The sequence below is a fragment of the Syngnathoides biaculeatus genome, chromosome 6 (genome assembly GCF_019802595.1).
Source record: "Syngnathoides biaculeatus isolate LvHL_M chromosome 6, ASM1980259v1, whole genome shotgun sequence".
Taxonomy (NCBI): domain Eukaryota; kingdom Metazoa; phylum Chordata; class Actinopteri; order Syngnathiformes; family Syngnathidae; genus Syngnathoides; species Syngnathoides biaculeatus.
Genome location: NC_084645.1, coordinates 10,040,890 through 10,056,695, shown reverse-complemented (window position 1 = coordinate 10,056,695; position 15,806 = coordinate 10,040,890). Strand labels below are relative to the sequence as shown.

At 44.5% G+C, this 15,806-nt stretch overlaps 1 protein-coding gene across 1 annotated transcript in view; it reads left to right on the top strand.

Moving 5' to 3' along the window:
• gnao1a (guanine nucleotide binding protein (G protein), alpha activating activity polypeptide O, a) overlaps nucleotides 1-15,806 on the top strand; it is a 128,507-nt gene that overhangs the window by 39,463 nt on the left and 73,238 nt on the right. The window lies entirely within an intron of this gene.

Here is a 15,806-nt window from a genome sequence, read left to right as displayed (position 1 = left end):
AATCCCTTCTACCAATGTAAAATGGAATTTTACAATGCATAACTTTGCTTCTACCCATATCATCAAAACATGAAGTCCATCTATCCATTTTCCGAGCTGCTTATGTTCACAAGGGTTGTGGGAGTGCTGGAACCAACCCAGCTGTCATCGGGCAGGAGGCGGTTCAGGCAGTCAATGGCTGTGCACATTAAGTCAGACAACAGTCATACTCACAATCACACCTAGGGGCAATTTCGAGTTTTCAATTAATGTTGCATGTTTTTGGGATGTGGGAGGAAACAAGAGAGCCCGGGTAAAACCCACACAGGCACGGGGAGAACATGCAAACTCTACACAGGCAGGGCCGGGATTGAACCCTGGACCTCGGAACTGTGAAGCCAGCGATATAACCAGATGCGCCATCGTGATACACGCACACACACACACACACACACACACACACACACACACACACACCACACACACACACACCACACACACACACACACACACACACACACACACACACACACTCACACACACACACACACACACACACACACGCACGCACGCACATGCTCACATGCACACACACTCGCACGCACACACATTACATGCATATATTATTCATGATAAATTACAATACACTATCACAGATCAGTAATTGCCATTTGAGTTCTTGTTCTGACGTAGAGTAAAATAATAGTCATTGAACATTAAAGACCCAGCTGATAATGGCCTCGATTAACCTAGTCGGACTGCATATTATTTTCACATATTTTGGGTCAGATGTTCTTAAAAAGACAGCACTCCCCGTTGGTTTTCTTCATCTTTTCTTTTTCCCCACATCTCAAATACTGTATGATGTGCTTCTTCTCATGATATTTGACAACTTTAAATTGCCCATGTACCCTAACAAGGGGGAACAGTGTAGAAAATGGATGGAGGGATACTGTTTTGAATCAAAGTTTTGTTGTGTCTTGTGTAAAACTACTTTCCGTGCAATTATAGTCACTGAGATTTTGACTGCTTTCGAACTGTGGTTAGTTCCTTTTACTATTTTCCCAATTATCTTGAGAATATTTCTTTTGAATAGAGTTCCTCCTACATGTGTGACAGTATTCCAGTGAGAATTGACAAAACATCTTTAAAAGTGAAAAAAAAAAAAGATGACTAACCCTGCATAGTATGAGATGTAGCATAGAACCGTAAATGGAGCATTAACATGCGGTATGCGTTATGACCATGTGCAATATCGTATGAGCATTAGGTGTTTTAAAATCTGCTACTTAAAAATCCCACAGATCATATCTGATTTTGCTTCTGGGTTGTTCCATATACACTATTGAAGATATGTTCACTGTTGTGTATGCATAAGAACATATTTTACCATGCCTGCTTAGCATAAGTAGGACAAATGTTCCACTAAGCGACTTTTTATTTGCTTTCTATTGAATTAGAATCAATCTTCTACTCATATGCAGCAGTTGTAGCAGAGGATGGTACAAGCCAGTGCGGTCACCACTTGCCAAAGGCTCACTGCTAGCACATGATTCTAAAACACTTGAAGTCAAACCGTCTGTTGTTACTTGTTGATGCACTTGCAATGTGACCAATAAACATGGTTTTACCATTTTGCCTCATTAAATTTTCAAAAACTTTGATGAACAACTGGAGGTGAAGAAAGTGACATATTTAGACATTCTTTTAGCACAATGTCTTTATGTCTCAAGTCTCTCATCATGTACTGTATGTCATACTAGACCTCCAACTACCGGAGATAAATTCCTTGTATGTTTCAGACATACTTCTAATCAATGCGCTAAAATGCATTTGTTATCCTGAAAACATCCCAAAATATTGATCATAGAGATACTGGCAGAATCCTCCTCACTGCGCAACAGCTCAGTCAGTTTTGGTAGCTTTTCACATGATTGTGAGACTTTTCTTGTTCATTTTAAATTTAGACTAGGTGGTCTACATAAATGATATTACTTGGGTTATATTATTATATTATATGAGTGCTGTGATTGGCTGGCAACCTGTTCAGGGAGTACCCTTCCCTCCTCCCCGATGACAGCTGGGATAGGCTCCAGCACTCCTGCGACCCTTGTTGTTGTTGTGATAGCCAGCGTGACAGTGTTGCTGCGTCGACGTAGACAATCGTGTGAAAGCGCTATAGCCGTAGGAAAGCAGCCGCCCCGTCACCGCCATAGATCTTCTGCCGTGAACATAGTAGGGCGCGCCGGGCAGTTGAACGGGTGCTGCGTGTCGTGTGGCCCGGTGCCACAGTCCGGGCAGACGTCAGCAATTGTGTCATCGAGGCGGTGTTTGTCGCTGTTCATCGGGCGACAGAAGCTTGATTTCACGACGAATGTGCTTGTCAGCAGCAAATCCACACCGCCCCTGGGCGGTCAAAGTTTCGTCAACCCTTTCCAGCGCAGTTACGCCGCGTTCGGTGTCGACATGCGACCCTTGTGAGGATAAGCGGCAAAGAAAATGGATGGATGGATATTATATGAGTGAAGTGTTCTTTTTCTGCATGTATTTTATTTGTTTGGAATGATAAAAACATGCTAGGGTTACCGTTTTAATTGCTGAAGAGTGTTGTCGAGAAAAAGTGTTAAAAGTACTCTCAAGCTTCGCTTTATGTACAGATACTTTAAAGCTATCTATTTAAAAAGTTAAAAAGTAATAAATAGATCTGGTGATGTGAAAAGAACAAGTTGTGAATTTTTTGCTTTTGTTTTTTTTTTTTTTTGGTTACCAGCTCAAACAGCCCTTCAACAAACAATAAAATAGTTTTGACAATACGAGCTAACAACATTCAGAAGAGCGGTTTCTGAAAATCTAAAATCTGAAACCAAATTCAATGAAACATTGCCATCTTGTTGTTTCACCCTACAACCTGCTTCATGGTCTTTTATAGGTTTTCAAAGATGAAAACTTCAGGAGATCCACACGTGCCAGGGAGCATGATCCCACTATGGCTGTGATGCTGTGTCATGAGGACTGTGTCAGGGGCAGGAGGCCAAACTTTATGGATGTTAAATAAAACTATTTTTTTATTAGTGCTGTTGCTCAATGTTGCTGTGACTTATCTTAGTTTACATCCTGTATAATACTGTATTATAGAAGAAATGTACGTAACAACAGGAAGCAGAAATGAATATGCTGAGGTTCTCTCTTGGAGTGAACACATTGGATAGGATTAGAAATGAGCTCACTAGAGGAACACCCAACAGACATGTTCAGAGGCGAGAGAGTGCGTATATTGGTAGAAGGGTGCTGAGGATGGAGCTGCCAAGCAAAAGAGCGAGAGGAAGACCAAAGAAAAGGTTGATGGCTGTTGTGAGGGAGGACATGAGGACAGTGGGTGTTAGAGAAGAAGATGCACAAGATAGGCTTAGATGGAAAAAGATGACGTGCTGTGGCGACCCCTAAGGAGACAAGCCGAAAGGAAAAGAAGAAGAAGAATAGAAGTAATGTACGTGTAAAATTAAGTCGGCAACACATATACACAAATTGCATGTGCAATTATTTCACTGACAATGTTCTTCAATATATTTTTCATCCCTTAGTAAAATGACTTAAAATCTTCATCTTTTCCTTTCGGCTTGTCCCGTTAGGGGTCGCCACAGCGTGTCATCTTAGATGAGCGCATATTTGTTTGGCACAGGTTTACAGTGGATGCCCTTCCTGACACAACCGCTCTGCGTTTAGCCAGGGAGACAAGTTTACAGAACCTGGTACTTCCAGGCAGTCTCCCATCCAAGTACTAACCAGGGCCAAACCCTCAGAAAAAGATTTGCTGAACATTCAGTTCAATGACGTTTGCACTCAGCCTCAAAACTACATTTTTGATGAGTAGTCACTTGTGCGGTATGTGGATGACAAGTCAAGAAACTCTGAAAAAAACTGCCTCTGAATTTGTTGTCACTACAAATCTACAGTATATGCAATAACAGCAATAATGTCGCTTTATTCTATGTTTGGCTTGCTGTCTAGGTTGGGAACCATCTCCAAATCATATAATTAAAGATGGTAATAACATAGACATTATTGTTCTTATTACACGTTAGCACTACCATCCCCAAAATTTGGAAGCAGTTAAAATAAGATACATTTACTACATATGTTATAATTTAAATCCATGAAACCAAATCCTATATTTTTCAATCATCATTATTTTGCTGTACTTTTTTTTTCTGTTGCCTTAGTTTCAGTTATACACATGTCAATGCCAGCATGATTCATTTAATGTGACTGGCTGCCAAAAAGTATTGCAAAGCCCCAGCCAAAAGTCCATCTTTCCAATTAAGTCTCCCCTGCCTCTAAAGCCGCTAAATCCGAGATCACACAATTTCCGTGTATGATACACTTCTTGAGGATTATGAGTGTAATCCACAGAAATGCATCAATTTCTTGACCAAGGGAGCAATGGAAGAAGGTTAATTGGAGTTGTAATGTCTACTCGCACATAATGTTGGACTAATTTTTAGGTCTCAAAGTAAAACTATCAAAGAAATAAATAAAGCCAGTTGTTGGTTCTGTCATGGTCCTGCCGTTCCAGCCATGGCTGGGCGTGTCCCAGCAGACCTACGATGATTAGGAGGCGCACACCTGCGCCTCATCTCCGCTGATTAACCCTGATACTTATAGGACCCAGGGGACGACTGGTCGCCAGATCGTCGCTTCGCATGCCTCGTTCCCGCACTTCCGCATTCCTGACGCCAACCTCCCGTGTACTGACCAACGCCTGTCTCCCGACCTACCCTGTAAGCCTGTCGCTACTGTTCCTGCTGTTTGTGCTGACTGACTCCCCGGTTACTGACTCTGGAACGAATAAAAACTTTCTCCTTACTGCTTGCCTTTTACCCGAGTCGTGCATTTGGGTCCGCCCTCAAGTCCCGTTCGTGACAGAATGATCTGGCCATAACATGGACCCAGCCGACTACAAAGCCCTCCGCCGCTCGTTACAAATCCAGGGCAGATGCCTGGCTGGGCAGGAGGCTGCCCTCCAGGTGACGAACCAGAGGCTCCTTGAGATCTGTGCCCGGCTGGAGCTGTGGCTGGCCTTTCAGGCTAGCGCTGCTACTACGCCGACGGTGGCCATTTCGGCTGCTACCACTCCGTCTGCCCCGCCTGCTGCAGATATTCAGCGTACCGGCGTAACACCTCTCTCCCGACCCGAACGTTTGTCTGGCGACTCAGGGAACGTCAGACCCTTCCTCGCTCAGTGTGACCTCTAGTTCGAGCTACAGTCGAGCTAGAGTGGAGTTGCAACTTGGAGACGTGTCACTCTTGGATGGCCTTCGTCCGCGCCATGACGCAGGTCTTCCAGTACGCCGCGCCGGAATGCGAGGCAGCGACATCGCTGATGACGTTACGCCAGGGACAGCGCCGCGTTTCCGACTACGCCATCAAGTTCCGTATCCGGGCAGCCGAGAGCCGATGGAACGAGGACACCCTCCCCGACGCCTTCTTCCAGGGGCTCTCCCCGCAGGTCCGCGGTCTCCTCATTGCCATGGACATTCCTACCTCGTTGGATGCAGTCATCAGGCTGGCGCTCAAAGTCAACCAAAGACTTGCCATCCAGGGACAAATGTAAGCGCGGGTTGGAGGAGAGATGGGCCGCTTCCCTGGCACCTACGCTCAGCATTCGTCGACTCTGGCTTGGACGCGAATTTGATCAACCCCCGCGTGGCCTTTCTGACGCAGTGGTTCTGCAACGCTTATGCTGCAAACGGGAAATTCCTCTGTCGAGTGACGCTCTGCACGCAAACCCTAGTGATGGTATTTCCGGACGCCCACACGGAACGAATTAACTTCCACATCTTCAACTCGCGGAGCAGCGATATCATCCTGGGGAGTCCGTGGCGCAAGTAGCACAAACCCCCATATTGACTGGACCACGGGTCAAATCAGGGCGTGGGGCGAAGAATGCCACAACCGATGTTTCGTTGTTCGTGAGGAGGGGAGGATTCAAGTCGCGCCCGTGGAATTTGAAGAGCCAGGTACCACACCGGATTTAGCCGCAGTGTCCCCCTGTTATCTGGACCTCAATGAGGTGTTTTCAGAAACAAAAGCTACATCACTGCCGCCCTGGGGGGGAGGGATGTCATCGACTGGGCGCACACCAACAAGACTTTCTGCCACCCAGGAATGACCAAGACACGCTCTGTCATTGAGCAGCGGTTCTGGTGGCCAAACTTGGGTAGGGACGTGAGGGATTATGTCAACGCCTCCCCGGTATGCACGGCCAACAAGTCTTCCCGCCTGCGTCCAATGGGGGAGTTGCGGCCACTGCCGATTCCCTCTCGTCCCTGGTCACATATCTCGGTGGATTTCTTCACTGGGCTACCTACTTCCCAGGGGAACACGGTGGTGCTCTCAGTCGTTGACCGTTTCTCCAAGATGGTCCATTTCGTGCCGGCCCCGAAGATGCCATCCGCCAAGCAAACGGTCCAGCTGCTGCTGGACGAGGTCGTCTGCTACCACGTGCTGCTGGTGGACATCGTCTCGGAAAGGGGACCACAGTTCGTTTCCCGTTTTTGGAAGGAGTTTTGCTCACTCATCGGGCTACGGCAAGCCTGACGTCAGGCCATCACCCGGAGTCCAACGGCCAGACGGAGAGGATTAACCGGTATTTGGAGACCGGTCTGCGCTGCTTGGCATCTCGCGACCACAGCACATGGAACCAGCACCTCAGATGGGTGGCGTATGCTCACAACTCCATGCCCTCTGCCTCCACAGGTATGGCTCCTTTCCACGTCGTGCACGGTTATCCTCCCTCTCTGTTCCCATCGGTGGCCACAGACTCCGCGGTGCCATCCGCTCTGGCGGTGGTGAGACGCTGCAAGCGGACCTGGGAGGCAGCTCGCAAGATACTGCCGCATATGGGCAGCTCCTACAAATCCGCAGCGGCTCTCAAGAGGAAAGGGGCGCCGGCATTCAATGTGGGACAACGAGTGTGGCTGTCCACGAAGGATCTTCCGCTGCGGACGGAGTCGCACAAGCTTGCTCCCAGGTTCGTTAGCCCGTTCCCTGTCAGCAAGGTCATCACCCTGTTACCGTTTCACTGAAGCTCCCCAGGTCGATGAGGGTCTACGCCACCTTTCATGTGAGCAGACTCCGTCAAACCTGTCTGTCGCCACTGATTCCTCCGTTCAAGCCTCCCCCGCCTCCCCGCATGGTAGACAGTGGTCTCTGTGAACCGTCTGCTGTCTTCCTATCACAGGGGCAGGAGGGTCCAGTACCTATTGGACTAGGAGGGTTATGGCCCGGAGGAGTTTTCCTGGGTCCCCTCCCGCTTCATCGTGTATACCACCCTCATCAGTGACTTCCACGCGGGCAATCCTAAAACTCCTGGGACGTCTGGAGGCGGCCGTTAAGGGTGGGGTGGTGGGATGGGTACTGTCATGGTCCTGCCATTCCACCACTGGCTGGTCGTGTCCCAGCAGACTGACGATGATTAGGAGGCGCACACTTGCGCCTCATCTCCGCTGGTTAACCCTGGTACTTATAGGACCCAGGGGACAACTGGTCTTCGCCAGATCGTTGCCTCGCATGCCTCGTTCCCGCACTTCCGCATTCCTGACGCCACGCGTACTGACCAACGCCTGTCTCCCGACCTACCCTGTAAGCCTGTCGCTACTGTTCCTGCTGTTTGTATTGACTGACTCCCCGGTTACCGACTCTGGAAAGAATAAAGACTTTCTCCTTACTGTTTGCCAGAGTCGTGCATTTGGGTCCGCCCTCGAGTCCTGTTCGTGACAGGTTCTGAATGTGGGAATGTTTCAGTTTTACATGGTAGCATGAGCCTTGTCTCCCTCTGAGAAATATGATTTATATTTGGCAATATGCTGTGTAAGTGTTCTGCAACACTGGTTGCATAGCAATCACCCTGATGCAATAATGTTTATATTCAGCCGTGTATGATATCTGCCCATGTAATGTCGGATACAAGAAGTGTGTCATTATTTTCACGTTATTGCTGATAGCTAGATTAAGAGAATGCGGATCCTGTATAGAATCAAGTACAGTGAATTTGAGGAATAACAGTTTGGTTTATGTAATTCATAAATAAGTATCCCATACATACACACGATGGAACCAACTAACCGACTAGTCAATGTGTCAGCTTTACCATGCCATGCCATGATTACGAATTTCCAACTCTCTGTGAAGCCATAAAGGTATCTGAATGTGACTAGATTATTGAGGGTTTGCATCTGATTGGATGAACAAGTCTGGGGGTGAGGTCTGTGCACCCGAGAATCGTATCAAGTGAGTGAGTGAGTGAGCTGTGTGGAGGCTCACAGAGCAAATTAGCGACTAAATAGAAAATCTGTGACATCATCAATTATTAAAATCGACCCAACTATCATCACCTTTGCCTCCACTACAAAACTCTGAAGTCCTTCAACTCCAAAGTCATGAATGACATGAGCATTGATACAGTATGAATTGTTTTTATATTGACTGAAGCAACATTGGGGAACAAAGTAACATCTAGGTACCTTCCTAAATATTCCATCCAAAAACTTCCAGGTTTCCTAACTTCTGTTCTGACATATACAGTAAACATTCACTCTAGCACATCCCGTAGTATTTGTCCCCAACCTTACCAAAACGCAGACTCCACCCCGAACTGGTCACCAGTCAGTTGCAAGGTACATTTCAACACCATCTCTGAATCAATTCCATGTTGCCCGCACCAAAGTTATGTGTGTATACCACTACATCATCAGTGACGAGCATAATGAGGTGTGTTGCACAAATTAGTTTGAAGTTGACATTTTTTTGTCTGTTTTTACCAGAAAACTAAGTGTATGGAAGTAAATATGTGCCACCAGAATTTGAATTAAAAATGCCACTGAAAATTTTATGTTGTAAAATTCACATTATTTCAAAGTGGTCACATTTTTAATACCTGTATTTCAGTTTAACTTTTCAATGTTAACAAATTCACCATATGAAAAAATGTAACCTTTAAAATTCAAACCCAATTATTTTCAATCTCCTGAAATTCAACTAGCTACAATTCGCTGTCTGAAATTCACCATCTAAAACCCAGCCAATCCAGTTACGTTTTCTTAGTCACGTGACATCATATACTAAGAAAGCGTTAATTCAAATCCTGGTGGGACATATTTACTTTCATACATGTGAACGCTACATAAACAGGTACAACAGTTTACTGATCAGTGAGGCAACAAAAACACTTTCTTTTTTCCTGACTCACGCAAATTCAGTGTGGGGCATGGCTTAGATATTGGAGGGGGCGGGTTAGACCAGTTTGATGTCATCTCGCAGACGTGTCCATAAGGCGCATTTATCAAAAGGGCTGTCTGCGCCAATGGGTGTAAACAGCCAACTTTGTTGACAATCAAAGTGACTTAATCATGATCTCAAGTTTTGAGAAAGCAGGTTGGTGTGGCAAAAGACATCTTGATAAAATGCAGGATGAGCTAATGATGCCCATGAGTTATTTAGATATGTCCACAGACCTCTTGAAGCTATCCACACCGATCCGCAGTCCTTCTTCCTGGTTCTACGAATTCATAACCTTCGACAAATGGTATCGGCATTGGGCGGGACGGTGGCTCAGCTGGAAAGCCTTGGGCTCACAGTTCAATCTCCGACCCGCATGTGTGGAGTTTGCATGTTCTCCCGTGCCTGCATGGGTTTTCTCCGGGCACTCCGGTTTCCCCCCACATCCTAAGAACATCCAAAATCAATTGGACACTATAAATTGCCCCTATATGTGATTTTGAGTGCGGTTGCTTGTCTCGATGTGCCCTGCGATTAGCTGGCAACCAGTTCAGGGTGTACCCTGCCTCCTGCCAGTTGACAGCTGGGATAGGCCCCAGAATTTCCCGACCCTAGTGAGGATGAGCGGCTAAGAAAAATGGATGGATGGATGGATGGTATTGGCATTGTACATAATAGAGTCTGGATGCTAAAGAATGGTGTCTCATGAACTTTAAAAAAACAACAACTACCATTTATTACATTTTCAAAAAGCTTTTTTTTAGTTAGACGCCAACGGCCAATTCTCCAGGTCTTGGTAAAGAGAACATTTTCAAACCCAACTGTTGATTGATTTATTAATTGAACATGTATTTTGCTTGGCTGTTGTAGCTCAATTGATAGATCATCCTCAATTATGGTGAGAGATTGTGAATTCACCCTGTTCTAACCTCATAAGAATGGTGATAACGCACAAAATCTGATCCCTGGCCTTGGCAAGTTGCTGTGGCAACTTGATATTTTGCCTCCCTCTCCACACATTCCGCAAATCTGTGTCCAAGGGCATCGTGACACACACACACACGCACACGCACCCATGCATGCACACCCACACATGCACACACAAACATCCACACACCTCACACCTCACACACACTCATAAAATGAAATGATAGCATGCTCCAAATAGACTGTTGTCACTGTAATCTAAAGTTGATGTCACAACAGTTCAAAAAAGGAAGGTTGAAAAAGCTATTCCTAATCTTACACATTTTTTGTGTGAGGTTTACTTTACTGCAATACTAAAACTAATGGATACCTTGATTGCAGGACTTTTATAAGTGAAGTTAAAAATTTGACTGGCACAAATGATTATAAGTACAGTTTTCTGTATGTATGCTAAATTCAAGACATCCGGAGTCTGTCAACTAAGGATGATGGAGAAACTGCACAAGTGCACATATATGCATGCAAGAACACCTAAAATGACACCACAAAAACACTTTGGGTCTCAATGGACTTGTGAAGGGAGGGATAGGAAGAAAAAGAAAGTGAGTCAGAATAGAGAAATGCATGGAAGCGAAAGACTGCATGTAGAGAATGAAAAAAGAGGGCAAAAAGAGGGAGGGAGGTGGTGGGCCTCTTGGGATAGTTTGTGTGCATGTTCACGTGTTGCAGGTGCACACTTTTGCTATATGAACAACGCCTCGCTGATTACTATTTTCCGTCTGCTCATTACAGAAAAAGGAACTTGTCCACGGAAATATACCTGTCTTATTAAAAATCTTGGTGACTAACAAGTTTACTTATTTTGGTTATACTGTAACACAAAGAGAAAAAAAAAACATTCTTGAGCTACATGTGCAGTATATATTTGCACCATATGGTGTGTTGCTTTGGAAGTGAAGAGTGGCTTCAGAAAAAAAAATGCCCGTTCATAACAAGCAGATGTGATTATTGTTATGCTTTATTCGTAATACTGGTTTACTTAAATCAAGCATCCACAGCCTACAGTTAAATTGAGGTGCAGCTGCACGTATTGTCACTGGAACAAAGAAGTCGCAACACATCACACCTGTTATCAAGTCACTGCTCTGGTTACTTGTCAAAACAAGAATCGATTTCAAAATCCTGCGATTGTCTGGCCTTGCACCTCAGTACATAACCAATATCCTCATCAATAAAACTCTGCCAACACCTCTAAGATCTAGTAGCAATTGCAGTCTAATCAATCACAGTACCAGTAGACAATTGGAGGCAGCTTTTAGCATCTGTGCCCCACACATCTGGAACAACCTGCCCGAGACATTTAAACGGGCAAAATCAGTTACCAGGTTCAAAACAAGTTCAGAATATTCCACTTCATGACGGCTTTTGACTAAATGTGTGTGTGTTTATGGCCATGTGTGTCCTCAGCATGTACTGTATAGTCTGCTGGAAAATGTATGTGTTACTCTTCAGCTGTATTTTTTTCCGCTTTTAAAATTGTTTGCACAATTAATGCTGGTATCATGTATATATTATTGTTTTTAACAATTGTAAGGCTCATTTAATCCTTGTGGATTAAAGGTCAAGTGGATGATTTTAGTATTATATATTTATTATATATTATTAATGAAAAAAAACGGAAGCCAATATGGGCCCGTGCGTTTTTTTTACCAAAAAAACATGATTTTGACATATACAGCTTTTTGTAACTCCCGCCATGAAAATCCTCTCGTGGGATTTGTTTTCGACAAGAAGCAGGAAGTGACGTTGGAGGCAGTAGTGCACTCAAGTGGACTCGTTTCTTTCTATTAGTTTTACCTACGGGAAGATAGATCGTTGTTCCTTCATGCTAGCCAAAATGCTGTCTCGTTGCATTGCTGGATATTGCTCGAACACTCGGGAGGATGGATTCGCTCTTCATACTTTTCCAAAAGATCCAGTTGGTCGTGAAAAATTGATTCCACAGGTGCAAAGGACGAGATCTTTGTGGGTTCCAAATAACAGGTAGGTGTGTATACACCTACTAAAAAAACAATAGTTGGGATGGGGGGCATAATCAGCAAGTCAGGGGTGATAAATGTGTCGATGTGTACATCGGAAGGCATCCGTGCACGAGCCGCTGGAGGACAGCCTCCGCAGGTCTTGTGAATCGCTACCGGCCTTGTCAACAAAGCCGAGCTGGCCGCCGGCCTCGTCAGCCGGGGTGGCTTGTCGCGGCGCCGGGCCGCGGTGGAGATGAGCCACCGCGGAAGTGGATCGGACGGGGAGGCGGTTTGGCCATGGCGTCATCGTCGCTCCCGGACAGCGTTGTTTTTTTTTATCACCGCCACGGGGAGGTGTATCAGGCGAGGAGGAAGTTTGGTCATGATCCGCATATCATCTAAATATGGCTCGACAATAGGGTAATATTGCCCCAGTAACTTCGCTCGGTTGTGAGGTGTTCCCCTCTTCGAAAAGAGCTTCCGTATCAGAAGGAGCGTGTTCGTCTCCCACAGTAGGGGCCACAGCGTGTTTTCAATGGTGAATGTCTGAGGTGACGTCATGGGCAGCAGGAGATGGAGCCAATATGGCGACCACTTGGACGACGAATGACACTTCTGCAACTTTGTGCATGGATGACGCGCTCTCCGCTCATGTTTATTTTTTTTTGTATAGACATTGAAGTGAATAATATTATATGTATTTTTCATTTCAATATCTGTTTTAGAATGTTTGTAGGGATGACACTTAACCTTTAAATTGACTCTCTAAGTAAAAAAGATTGATTTCCTAATTGAGTAAATTTTTTGGGGGGGGATTGGTTCCACCACATCCGTGACCCCATTGAGGAGAAGTTGGATGTTTTACGTAGCCCGAGCTCTTGGCATTAGTATTGTGCTTGCTTTGATCGTGCCTGCCCATTTAGTCTCTAACCTCTTGTTATTTTCAGCTTCTTCTCTCTCACTTCCCCTTCCCTCCCCACTGATCTTTCATTTCAAAGCATGACTCTCGCCATGACTTATTTCCTCACCTCTTTGTTACATTAGTGGTCATGGTTGTCGTGTTCTCTGACATATATTTATACTATACACTCAATTAGATATTTCCATAGACAATTTAATCTACTCCTGCCTCTGCTACAAGTTAAGTTAGTTATTCTAATAGAAATGTTCCAACTTTAAACACATCCTTAAGATTAATGCCAAATAATTAAGCATTTCTGTGTGTTGCAGTTATACACAGAGCCAGGATGGAAAAAGTAAACCCAAATCGGCTTCATGAAAATGAGTGACAATGAACTGTATCCTAGCAACTAAAAGAACTGTGATCCCACACCTGAGATTTACTGTTTTAAATAACATGGTTCAGGTTAAAGATTTTACCAAGATATAGTGTGCCTTTGTTTAAACATCACGTGCTACATGACGAGTGTTAATACAAGAGAGGCTTTTCTGTGTATTGGCTTGTACAAATGCAGGCTTAGAATCCAGAAAAACGCCTCGATACAGTGACATCACTCCACTGTAGGCTGCTTCTGTAACATTGTGGATCGTTTTGATTGCTTGTTTCGTAGCCCTTCTTTAGTTGTATTCCGAACTATGGACCTCTCTATGTGAAGCTGACACATCTCCAAGCCTCCATAGTCAAAAGACACCCATTTATTTTTTTTGTCCTCTTGTAGTGGATTTGGGTATGATTGCATTGGTGTGTTTTTCCCGGCTTTTTAGTTGGCAGCACATTGCACTGATTAAGTATCCAGTGACCTTGGATAGGATAAATATTTTACAGAATGAGAGGGAGGTCTGACATTACTTGTTTCATCAAATATGTATGGAAGAAATTTAGACAGATGAAAGTTTTTACACCTACAGCATAGTTGCATAATGACTTGGTTTGCCGTGTTACCTCACAGGAAGAAGGATTAAAAGTTCCAATCTTGGCTCAAGTCTTTCTTGCTAGCTTTTCATTTTTTTAACCTGTGGTGAGGTCATCGGTGACTTGTGTTTTACATTGACAGCATGTGATTAATTCCCACTGACTGTCCTATTTGAAATTGCACTTTGACTGACTCCAGTTCAGTCTTGGGTGTACTGGAGCCTCTTTTTTTGCCCTAAATTGCTTTTACAGGATAAGCAGAGTTGAAAATGATTGAATGGATGACTGCAGCCTACAGTCACTCAGTGAATAGAATCACTTTGTTCTCTTGGTTTATTCAAGCCTTTTGTCCACTATGAAATCCCACAATAATTACCACGTACATTGAAGGCTCTGGAATTTGCAAAAACCCTCTGAGCCACTGGGGGCAAAAAAAAAGTGTTGAACAGCACTCATCCCATGACTTTCCCCACAGCATTATCATGAAGTGTGTGTGTGTGTGTGTGTGTGTGTGTGTGTGTGGTCATGAGTGGATTATTTTGTTAAATCTTTTAGACTATGATTACAGGCCTTTTATATATTCCTTATGACAACTAAATTGATAGATAATTGTACATGATAGCAGTTCGTAACTTGTAATCTTTTGGCTTGATTCTATTTTTTTTCTTTCCGCAACTCGTATGTGTTCATCATGTCAAAGTACATAACATCAGAAAGGCTCTGAGCCTTGTGGGGAACAAGCACACATTGAAACCATGCATAACTCACGCTGCACAATATGCCCTTAAACCTTGTGAAACTTCCCTTACAAACTCACACACACATACACACAGTCTCCTTCACTTCCCTCTCTGTATGCACCAGACTGGCGCTATCAGCGTCATATGACTGGCACATGGACCTGCCAAGCAACTGTGCTACTAAGAACATGACCATGATGCCTTGCTCCTGTAACCCTGAGGCTGTTGAACATCAGTGCTGGTATGTTAAGCACTGCCTTCTAAGAAAAACACCATGCTTACTAGGGGTGTAACGATTCCTTTTCGCAACAGTTTAATTCGTATCACAATGTATGTTTGCCCATTCTATTCATATTTGTTCATTTAGAACAATCAAAAATGATTCAGTGGCCGGAAAGCTACTTTATTTTTATATGGCAGTATTAATACATTTTTCCCACCTTTTGTTGTACTGTAAATATATAAGGGCCAATGAATAGAAGAAGAAGAAGTCTCTTTCAGCTTGTCATCTCAGATGAACGCACATATATGTTTGGCACAATTTTCACGCCAGATACCCTTCCTGACGCAACCCTTCTCAGGGACTGGAGGCCCTAGTGGGATACGAACCCACAACCCCTGGTTTACCAAACCAGTGCTCTATCGACTGAGCTACGGATAGCTACTGGGCCTCTTTAAGGGCCAGTAAATAATAAAAGAAAAATGGGTGGGAAACTACAGCTGACAACACATAATGTCCAGTCTCAAAGAAAAAATGTCTCTTTCACAAGTGCTCTGTCATGAACCTTCAGTACGGGGTTGGACCCAAATGCAGGACTCCAAGACGAGGGCATGATGTTAGGCATAGTTTTATTCAAAGCTGAGGTCATAAGCAGTCCGAGAAGGCAGAGGTACGGAAACGCTAGGCTAGGCGGGATCCAAAAGACATGCAGAGAGGTCTGATGAGTAGGAGACCAACTATGAACTAGGACTTGACTATGACTATGAAAC